This window comes from Ictalurus punctatus, chromosome 11, assembly GCF_001660625.3.
Source record: "Ictalurus punctatus breed USDA103 chromosome 11, Coco_2.0, whole genome shotgun sequence".
NCBI lineage: Eukaryota > Metazoa > Chordata > Actinopteri > Siluriformes > Ictaluridae > Ictalurus > Ictalurus punctatus.
Window position 1 is genome coordinate 25,758,699 of NC_030426.2, and position 11,519 is coordinate 25,770,217.

Consider the following 11,519-nt stretch of genomic DNA (forward strand, 5'->3'; position numbering starts at 1 on the left):
TGTAAAACTACAGCGTATAAAGATGTTCTAGACAGCTGTGTGCTTCCAGGTTTGTGGAAACAGTTTGGTGAAGAAGAAGCATATATGAGTGTGATGTTCAGGTGTCCACATACTTTTGTGTATAATTTCCAATAGAAATGGTTCTGTACACTATAGAAATACTTTCTGCACTTACACTTTGCCTTCGCCCCATGGACTTTTATTAGTTGCAGTTCCCATTTTGACCACTAGGTGCAATAATGACTCTATTCTTTAAAGTGTGATGAAGAGGAATTCCTCCCCTGCAGGTGTCTAACAAGGAACTAATTTCCCCAGCTGTGTGTTCTCGGTTCTGCCACGGGCAATCCTTACTTCTTCGAAGAACCTCTTAACGTATTCAGTAAAGGACGAGTAGCACTCCGAAACTCGGCTGAGTTACACACCGTGTCTCTAAACGTGCGCCCGTCTGCAGCATGCCGTTAGAACGGTGAATCACGTCTCCTGCAGCGTTTCATTGCTCTTTAACGTGGAGCTTCATTCAGGGTAGTTAATGGTACTTAGCTTTGTAAGAAGGGTTCTACTTAAAAGAAGAAAACGTTTCCTTCCTCATTCATACACAATTACTTCACGAAGCAACGAACCCCAGACTGTTAGATAAGAGCGTTAGGGTCACGTGGGAAAGAAGATTCAGTCTAGAACCTTTTAAAGGTTCCTTCTCTGGGGATCCATTTTGATTTGAGGATTTACATGATAAATAATAAATAAAAATAAATAAATAAGCAGAGCCTTTATGGGAGCTATGTTGTTTTAAAAAAAAAAAAAAAAAAAAGACAAAACTTTGTAATAGGGTTTTTATTTTCTGAAGAAGAACGCTAGCATTTATTTATTTATTTATTTATTTATTTATTTATTTATTTATTTATTTATTTATTTCAAAATATTCTTTAGGCAGCTAGAACCTTTTTTCAAGTTATAAACAAAAGCAAATGCCACATTGTAAGGTTCTGCGTAACAAACGATGAACTAAATGTTAAACAGAGCTTTGTTTTATTTGTTTTATTTATTTATTTATTTATTTATTTATTTAGAAAAAGTTCCAAGTAGAACCTCATTAGGAAGATAGAACCCTCTTTTTCAAGATTTTTCAAGAACGCAACCAAATGCTAAATCATTAGGCTCTTTTCTCACACACACACACACACACACACACACACACACACACACACACACACACATTTTAATGCTTTAATATATATGCCTTAAAATACAATAGAGTCCATGTAGAATCACTTTATAAGAGTAGAAGCCATACACTGTGAGAAAGAAGGTTCAATCAGGTGTCTGGTGATTACTATAAAAACCCCGCTTTAAAATTTTTCTGAAACTACTGAGGACCGGACCTCGGTTTCCTCAGAGCTAGTTACGGTCAGGATTCTGAGAACCGTCCATCGAAGACAATTATCAATGCAGCTAATGAAAGGAAAACGTTCAGCTCTTTTAGTTTGTTCTACAACAAACGTTTTCTTTCTTCCTAGTGAGGACCAGCCAAATGTCCCCACAAGTCCACACACACACACAAACACACACACACACACACACACACACCAGAACAGTGTTGCTGTGAGTCGGAGGAACAGCTGAAGGTTGATTCGATGTCTAATCACAGTGTGACCTCATTGTGAGGATGATTAGGCCTGCATTATCCTAAATGAAGTGGAACATTGTCATAAAGATGATGGGCTAAACGAGAAGCAATAAAATACTCCATAAAACTAACGTCATCACGTCCTACTCTCGCAATCCCATCTGCACAAATGAAACGTGACGCTACGTGCTGAATAATAGATTTATTTAAAGTATAACAGTGGGTTTTTTTTTTTTTTTTTTTTTTTTAATCCGGTGTATTGCGTATAATCCGACCCAAAGATGATTAAACAGACGTCCTCCAAGACCCGATGATTTCAGTGGCTACGGCGGATGTTTACCTTTGAAAATATGAACTCGAGGAGTTTTATCATGAAGGACGTGACGGCTATGTGAAATACAGACATTTCAGAAGCAGATCGTTTTGAAAAGTTATGATGGTATGAAAAGGGATATAGTGGAGCACATTTAATACTAACATGGAGCTATTTTAAGTAGAAAATACGGAGTAAAACATTTGCATTATATAAAATTGACCAATCTAAAACAAACAAATCTTGAACGAGCCCGTTGTTGTTTTTTGTTGTTGTTGTTGTTGTTCTGCAAATGAACCCAGAATTAAGTGTGTGCTGTAACTATAACTATAAGTACAAAGATTAAAAATGTGCATCCGTATCGCATGGCTTTTTCACTAATTCAATGAATTTGTTGTGTGATTTGTTTGTTTGTTTTTTTGGTGTTTTTATAAAGGGACATTGAATGCAGTAAATAAAAAGAAATTAATAAACAAACAAAAGCAACATTAGTCATTTTCATGTTGGATTTTAGGAATGAACACTGAATGCAATAAGTAAGTACATAAATGATGTTTTTTTTTTTGATGAATGCAATAAAATAAAATAAAAACCTAACTAACGAAATGTTTTTAATATGGTTGGAGTTTATAAAGGCAGACCGAATACCATAAATAACTCATAAATGAGTAAACAAACAAACAGATGGCTATAATAAATATTGTTTTTTTGTTTTTTTTAAAAATGCGTTTAGATTATAATAATGGCAGACTGAATGCCGTAAATAAGCAAATAAATAAATAAACAAATAAATCAGTCAATAAATGAATATTGTTGTTTTCAGTGTGGTTAGATTTTTTTTATAAAGGCAGACCAAATGCCATGAATGCCATGCAAATGAGTCAACAAACAAACAAATAAACAAACAATTAAATAAACAGAAAGTATAATAAATATCGTTTTTTGTGCGTTTGGATTTTATAAAGGCGGACTGAATGCCATAAATAAGCAAACGAGTCAACAAACAAATAAACAATTAAGTAAACAAACAGTTATAATAAATATTGGGGGTTTTTTTGTGCGTTTGGATTTTATAAAGGCAGACTAAGTGCCATGAATAAGCAAATAAATAAATAAATAAATATTGTTGTTTTAAATGTTTTGATTTTATAAAGGCACAGTGAATACCATAAATAAGCAAACAAGTCAACAAAAAAACCAAACAATTAAGCAAGCAAACAGTTATGATAAATAATGTTTTTTTTTTGTGCGTTTGGATTTTATAAAGGCAGACTAAGTGCCATAAATAAGCAAAATAAATAAATAGATAAATAGTTTTTTTTTTAAAGTGGTTTCATTTTATGATGGTAGACTGAATGCCATAAATAAGCAAATAAATAAATAGATAGATAAACAAATAAATAAATAAATAAATGGTCTTTTATACTGAATGATATTTTCAGTAGAGTTATGAATCCATTTGATTTAACCCTTAGACCTTCCCCCTAAATAAAACAAACAAAAAACAAACAAACAAACAACAGATTGATTGAATTTAGGCATATTTGCTGTTTCACCTCTAGGGTATGATGTCATACTTTCTATAATCTGACCAAACGCACATGCCCTGTCGAAATAACACTCATGCTTATTTAATCGTTTACGAGCATTGCTAAATTGATAGATTTGTTGATTTACATGCACACATTACTGAGAATAAAATCCAGACTCATTATTCACCTGGTGCTCCACTAGAGGGCAATGTCACGCCAGATTATCCTGCTCTTGTCCCCGTCTCACTTCTGAATTAGAGGATTCACACGCTCTATTTTTACTCCTCTGAATAATTCAGGGCGCTATATGATCAGTGACACCCCGTCTCACTCACACCGCCTCGCCTCACCTCGCCCCGGCTCCAGCACTCTGACTCTGCACTTGCATCATTTGATCTTTGATCTGAAGCCCAGCAACTGATACATCATAGAAATAATAATAAAAAGTATCAGCGCTATGAATAGTGTGTGCCGGGTCAGAGCATGACAGTGATGTATAATCCGTTACACACACTCTGACCTGGAAGATGTCGCGCCTCAGAAATGATGCCACACACTTCCCCGAGCAACATACTAATTATTCCTCCGCGCAGTGATGCGGTGATGCACGAGAGGCCGTGGCTTTCAGACTGAAGTTCGAACATCACTGAGGTTGTAATGATGTGACGGTGAGAATGAGAATAAAACACTCGTGACGTGGTGTGAACCTCAAGGTGCTCGTGGGTAAAAGCATCCTGTGGCTGCGCCGTACACCAGTCACTTCGGTGTGTATCAGGGGAGTGATGGTGTGTATGAAATTTCCGCCGAGATCCTCCGGCTTGTGAAAGGGCCGTTGCCATGGAAACGTCACAGTTCATCAAGGTTCGGAACAATAAAAAGGAGTTAAAAGTCTCGGCCGAAGCCACACTCTATACACACACACACGCGATTATTGGCACCATTAATAAAAACGACCCCAAGCACACTTCCAAATGATCCCAGAAGTGATTCCAGGACAGAAAATCAGTAAGTCAGGATTTTAAACCCTACTAAAAACTGACACTGGTGGTCTGGCCTGAAAAGGGGCGTGCACAAATGCTCACACTGTTATCCCCTCCAAATATTAGCTGTATGTAGGGGTGCCAATAATTTTGTATTTTGACTCGCTACTTAAGAAAGCTTGCGGTCTGTGCTAAAATACACCACTGATGTGCATATACTGTATTTAAAGCTATTTGCATTTGGATATGCTATTTATTGTATTAAGGGTGGGTGCCAATACTTTTGGAAGGCACTGTAATTGCTCTGATGCCCCGATACCTTCAGCGTTTATTAATGAACTAATGAGCTAACGTTAACTAACATGTACATCTAATTGCTGACTGCTCTGAGCATTAAAAACACAGCGTATAGAAGGAATATAACACTCAGTGTTGTGCGGAAATAGGAAAATAATCAACGACGCAGAGTCACTGCAATTACAACTTCCCAGATGAATATGAACTTCCCAGGAGGACTTGAAACACTGACAGACTGAAATCCACGACGCGATGAATTCATATTGAAGTTTATAAAGGTTAAGGTTAGGGTTAAGGACGGGGCCAGGCACCGAATTCTCATTCATATCAACTCTTTCATGCACAAAATGAGTGAAAATCAAACTCAGGTTGTTCAGAAGGTTTCTGAAAATTGTAAATGAATTTCAGATTTCTCTATATTTAAAAAAACAACAACAACAATAAATGGATTGTCCATGTGTAGGAACAACATGAATAAAAATCAAATCACGTATTATGAAATGAAATGTACAGTATATGAAAAAATAGAAAACTTCAATTTAATTAACAAAAAAACCCCACAAAAGCTACGTCTATTTGATCATATTTTAATAGATAAGTAGATATGCAGTAGCTATACAGTATATTTTAATTTATTTCGAGATTTGCCAAGGGGCAGTGGTGGCTTGGTGGGGGGAAGTGGTGGCTTGGTGGGGGGAAGTGGTGGCTTTGTGGGGGCAGTGGTGGATTGGTGGGGGCAGTAGTGGCTTGGTGAGGGCAGTGGTGGCTTGGAGGAGGACAGTGGTGGATTGGTGGGGGCAGTAGAGGCTTTGTGGGGGAATGGTGGCTTGGTGGGGGCAGTGGTGGATTGGTGGGGGCAGTAGAGGCTTGGTGGGGGGAATGGTGGCGTGGTGGGGGCAGTGGTGGATTGGTGGGGGCAGTAGAGGCTTGGTGGGGGGAATGGTGGCGTGGTGGGGGCAGTGGTGGATTGGTGGGGGCAGTGGTGGCTTGGTGGGGGCAGTGGTCGCTTGGAGGGGGACAGTGGTGGCTTATCGGGGGCAGTGGTGGCTGGGAGGGGGACAGTGGTGGCTTGGTGGGGGGAGTGGTGGATTGGTGGGGGCAGTAGAGGCTTGGTGGGGGGAGTGGTGGATTGGTGGGGGCAGTGGTGGTTTGGTGGGGGCAGTGGTGGATTGGTGGGGGCAGTGGTGGCTTGGCAATTAAGGCTCTGGGTTACTGATCAGAAGGTCAGGGGTTCAAGTCCCAGCTCTGCCAAGCTGCCACTGTTGGGCCCTTGAGCAAGGCCCTTAACCCTCTCTGCTCCAGGGGGCGCTGTATCATATCTGACCCTGCGCTCTGAATCCCAACTTCCTAACAAAGAATTTCACTCTGCTGTAATGTATATGTGATCAATAAAGACTCATTATCATTATTTAGTGTAGAAATCTACCGTTCTCACGTCTCTCCCGTCCTTGTACATTAACTATTTAAATCTACTTCCTTACGGATTTCCGGAAACCTCCTTAGTGACATTTCACGTCGTTAAAATCGCTACACAACTAAAATCGAAATCAGATCCGTAGAAACGTTTCCACATCTTTGTGTCGAATCCAGCGTGATGGTAACAATCTCTCTTCATTTGCGAGTCTTTCTCCAGCCCGACTGTCAACAAAAGCCAGAAGAAACACTTGGCTGTTTGTCCACCGCTACAGGTCTTTTCCAAGAAAATGACTTTGTCTCCGGCATGAGCGTTGTGGGAACGACCTCCATTTCAAGCACTGTAGGGCACAATAAACTCTTAAATGAGACAGAAATCGAAGTAGTCATCTTCTGAGACCTCCAGTTCACCAAGACATTAGAGTGAACCTCGACAAATTGAAAGGAAAATAAAAAATAAATAAATAAATAAATAAGCCGCGGTGTCCGTTTCCCAGTGTAGCTGCAGTAAAAGCCCGGAGTTAGAGAGGAACGGGGAAATAACACATTAATCCTGAAACAACTGCACAGAGATGGGACTGAAACTGTGTGATGTAGCGAAACATTGCTCTTGTTTTAACCGAATATTTTCTTGCCTCACGGCGCCGTCATCTCACTCCATGAGAAACGTTTAAATCCAATAAATATGCGAGGAATGGTTCCGTTCGTAGATTTCCGAGCTACAAAACAGGAAATTTCCCGGAGCGCTAACTGGAGCTAAACGTACGTTCGAATGTAAGTCAGGGATGTAAAGCGACTGCATACTTTTAAACCATTTAAAAGTAGCACAGTGTACAATTTCAGTTGCACACCAAACCCTAATCAACTTCAGCTCGTCAACTTAGCGTAGACTTCTCTACCAGTTCCTTCCCTGTTTACGGAGTGACGTCAAATCAACATGGCCGCCGAATCAAACTGAACAGCGTGACTGTAGTTTTAAATGAGTTTAGAGCGGTATTAGCTTCAGATCAGTTCGTATAGAGACACAGTACTGGGTTAAATCTAGAACGCTGACCTGCTACTAATCACCGTTTTGAGAAAGTAATCGAGTTATCGCTAACGTTAGCCGGCTAGCTTGCTGCTAGCGCCGCTCGCTATTATCCTTTGTGCTGCAATTCCAGTCCAAAATGTTCCTTGAATGTTTGAAGGTCGCTACAGTAGAACAGAACCGCTCGGTAGCCACTCAGGAGTGTAACGGAAAAAAAAAGTGCAGTTAAAGTAGCTTTTTATGAACGGTACGTGCTCCGACAGAGCAAACAAACCACACTGGAGGCGGTCCATTTTTTTTTTCCCCCCATCACTTTGCACACTGTACGTTATTAGCATTTACAAGGCGTGACAAATGGATCATGAAACTCCAACATCTGACTAGAAGAAACCAAAAACAAAAAACAAAAAGAACACACGTCCTCGACTCCTTAAGGAATTCCTACTCGTAATACTCGGGACGGTTTCTTCAGTAAACACAGCAGCACTTCTTTACCTTTCAATGAGTTACACTGTGTATATGTATATGTCAATCAACATACAGACACATCCGCTTGTTAAATCGATAACACTGACTCTACAGCTCAGTTGTATAATATATAACAGATATAATATATCTGATACGCTGTGATTATAAGTCATGCATAATCTCCATGGTTTCACAATAGCCATGATGGACCAGTGCTCCAGTACTGCAGGTGGCGCTATTAACATTTCATGATAGTTTCCATGACTCCAGGGAGAAGATTTCGCACTGCAAAGTGCTCACACCATAAACGATGGTCGAGTTATCGGATAAATGATTTGTCCCATGGTTTTTTTTTTGCTAAAGTACGTACCGAATTTTCTTTCTGAGTATATTGAGAAGGGGGCGGAGTTAAGGGGTGTTGTAATCCGGGTCGCGCTATAGGTCAGCGATAAGGTTTTCTCAGCTACGCATATCGATACTTGTGCTGATATCATGGCTTAAACCATTGTTATTTGATCATATTCTAGATATTTTCCAGGTTATTTGTTAAATTAATGAATAATAAATAAATAAATAAATAAACAACTACTACATCTTTCACTGGGATTTCTACCATTTGATTTGCACAGCCTATAGTTTGACGGTGCCGAATATTGTTTTACTGTGACACAAAGGTTAATTAACAAAAAAGAAAAAGCAGAAGTTTGTTGTGAGCACAAGTATTCACCCCCTTGAGTCCATTCTTGGTGGAACCACCTTTGGCTGCAATTACAATTGCAGGTCTTCTGGGATGTGTCTCAAATTGGATCCTGATAGTTTTTGCTCATTCTTTTTGGCAAAATTGGTCAAGCTCTGTCAGATTGGATGGAAACTATTTTACTATTTATACAACAACATTAAATTAATGAAAAAAAATAAATAAACAAGTAAATAAATAAATGTGATTTCCAATGATGATACTGTAACAGATTTCCGATGATGGAAATCCACATGCGGGAGAAAAATGTAGCGCTCCTATTAAAATATGTAGGAAATGTGTTGTTTTTAATTTATATGGCTTTAAACGTTACAATTTTTTAAAAAAGCGGTGTCTATTATGTGTGTGTTGAGAAGTAGGAGAGGATGAAAGCGTCCCAGGCAGGATCATTCCAAAGACCGATCCAAGAATAACATTAAAAAACAAACAAACTATTTATAATGAATACATTTAAAATCAGAAAGAGTATACCATGTTCAAAGTATCAAAATTGTCCACATTACCCATCAGCCCCTGCACCTAATTAGCACCTTTATTTACAGTCAGTCCTAGTCTCTGTGTCGCGTGCTACCCGTTTTCAGTCTGATGCTTATCTTGTGTTATTACCTCATGTTTATGCTTCTCGTCTTTTATTGTTTCTTTTTGTTCATTTTGAAATTCTTAAGAAATTACCTGCACCTGCACCTGCCCCCGACTCCATTTTATGACCTTTGCTGAAGTTTACTTTGGAACCTTTGTCTACAATATGTCTACTTTGTGTCCAACTGCTTTCGGTCACATACACTTCAATTTTCAATTCAATTCAGTTTGATCTGTGTAGCGCTTTTAACGATGGACGTCGTCTCAGAGCGGCTTTACAGAAACATATAAACACAGGATGGAGATTTTAAGTGTGTGAGTTTATCTCTATTGGGCGAGACGGTGGAGACGGTGGTGAGGAAAAACTCCCTGAGATGATATGAGGAAGAAACCTTGAGAGGAACCGGACTCAGAAGGGAACCCGTCCTCATCTGGGGAACGACGGAGAGTGTGAGAGTAAAGGAAAGTTCATTATGGTGTTTATATGAAGTCTGTGTGTTGAACTAGTCCACTGTTCACTAAAGGAGACCTGAGTGTAAAACTGCATGTGGTAATCGCAGTCCTAATGCCATCGCAGCAACCGTAGTCCCAGCGACCACAGCGAGAACGTCCATGTGGAACTGAGGTCCAAAACCATTCCCACGGTACTTCAAGCGGTACCGTCCTCAGCGGTCTCCAGACTGTAGTCTCCAGTTGATGAGAGCTCCAATCAGAGGTAGGGCATCAGGATGGATCAGGCAGGTCCGGAGAGCAGAAAGGTTCAGGATCACGCAGTCCGTTAACTTTATCCTATCCACCTGAAGTCTCTACACCTTCAGCAGCTGTGGAGAGAGTCTTCTTTCATTTCAACCTTTAGAGAACGTTTCCCTTCTGTGTCTTTTTTACTCCGAATCTGAGTTAGTCTCCTATCCAAGGAACTTCAGAAACAAGGTTCTACGACTATCTGTATTTGTGCACGTAAAGCGTAGTGCTGGGAATATTCATATCTGTATCCGGATTTAAAACCAAAAGTAGGTCTGGACTAAACCTCTAAGCTCCAGGACTGCTGGAAATAAGAAGTCAATTTTAGAAGACAGTGCCGAAAAGCGATCTGCAGAACATAACTTTCAGCTAGTACAGTTCCTCAGTTACTTCACTTTATAATTGGTCTCAACCAGACGCCCCGTGGAGTTGTCTGGCTGGGTTTCTATGAGCTATATCGAGACTGATAAATAAAAAGCTGTTCCAAATTTCAGGCCAGTCTATCCCGAAATACGGACAAAATATGGTTTCTCTATCCGTCGTCTTTGTCCTGCGAGCTCTCACGCCTTTAACGAGCATGAAATCTCCCACTCGCACGACTGCCTCATGTGGGATCTCGTTACTGATGCACACCCCAGGTCTCAACCAGATGCCCTGTGAATCGTTCTAGCAAGCTGTTTTTCAAAAAAAACCCAAAAAACAACCCAAAAAACCAATACAAAACCCCCAAAATACCACACTTAGTATTTGTATCTGTATATTCATTCTGAGTAATGAATTCATATTAAGTTAAATCCCTAGTGTCTATTAGCTTCACAGTGCATACCTAAAATGGTAAATGGTCTGCACTTATATAGCACTTTTCTCAACCTTTGCGGTTCCAAAGCACTTTACACTGGTTTCTCATTCACCCTTTCACACACCAGTGGTAGCAGAGCTGACACGCAAGGCGCTAACTTGCCATCGAGAGCAAATTGGGGTTCAGCGTCTCGCCCGAGGACACTTCGGTATGTGGAGTCACGTGGGCCGGGAATCGAACCTCCGACCCTACGATTAACGGATGATTAGTGGACCACCCGCTCTACCACCAGCTCTACCACCAGACCCACAGCCACCCACAATCTAATCCATCACCCCAACTTCCCGTTTCAAAAGGAAACACGTCGACATACGGAATCAAATCGAGCCCCTTCCCGTGGGCTTTCAATAATAAACCTGGCTGATTTCCATTTACTGCGGGTTTAATTACCCCACCGCCATCTGTATCCTTCTAGAGGACGACGTCACACTCGTACACAATCGCACGTCCGCGCTTTTGCCTCGCGGTGACCTCGTTGCTCTGCAGAGCCGGGCCGAATCTGAGGGGGAAAGAAGAAAGAAGAAGATGGATTAGTTCTCGGCTTCGCTCTACACGCCGGGTCCCGGGGCGTCCGTGTAAGAACGCGGGTCCGACACCGCCCCCTCCGTCTGGCCGGATCAAAAGGCGTCTCGCTCGTGACGTCGCTTGACTTCGGAGAAAGAAAAGGTGTCCGCGAGGTTCTCTTCGCTCCGAGATATTGATCACCTCGACTGCAGAGTGCTTCCTCGTCTCTAACACTATTATCCTGCATGAAAAGAAGCAGCACGAAGGCACCAGACAGCGTCTCACCTTTAGTACGTCTTCCTCTATAAAAACACGTAGCACGTATCGATCCCAAAACCCGTCGATCCTTCTTTAAGTCCTCTTGTAAACAGGGTTTGAAGCAATTAGCGACACGATTTTCTACATTTTTCTCGAGAAGATCCGGG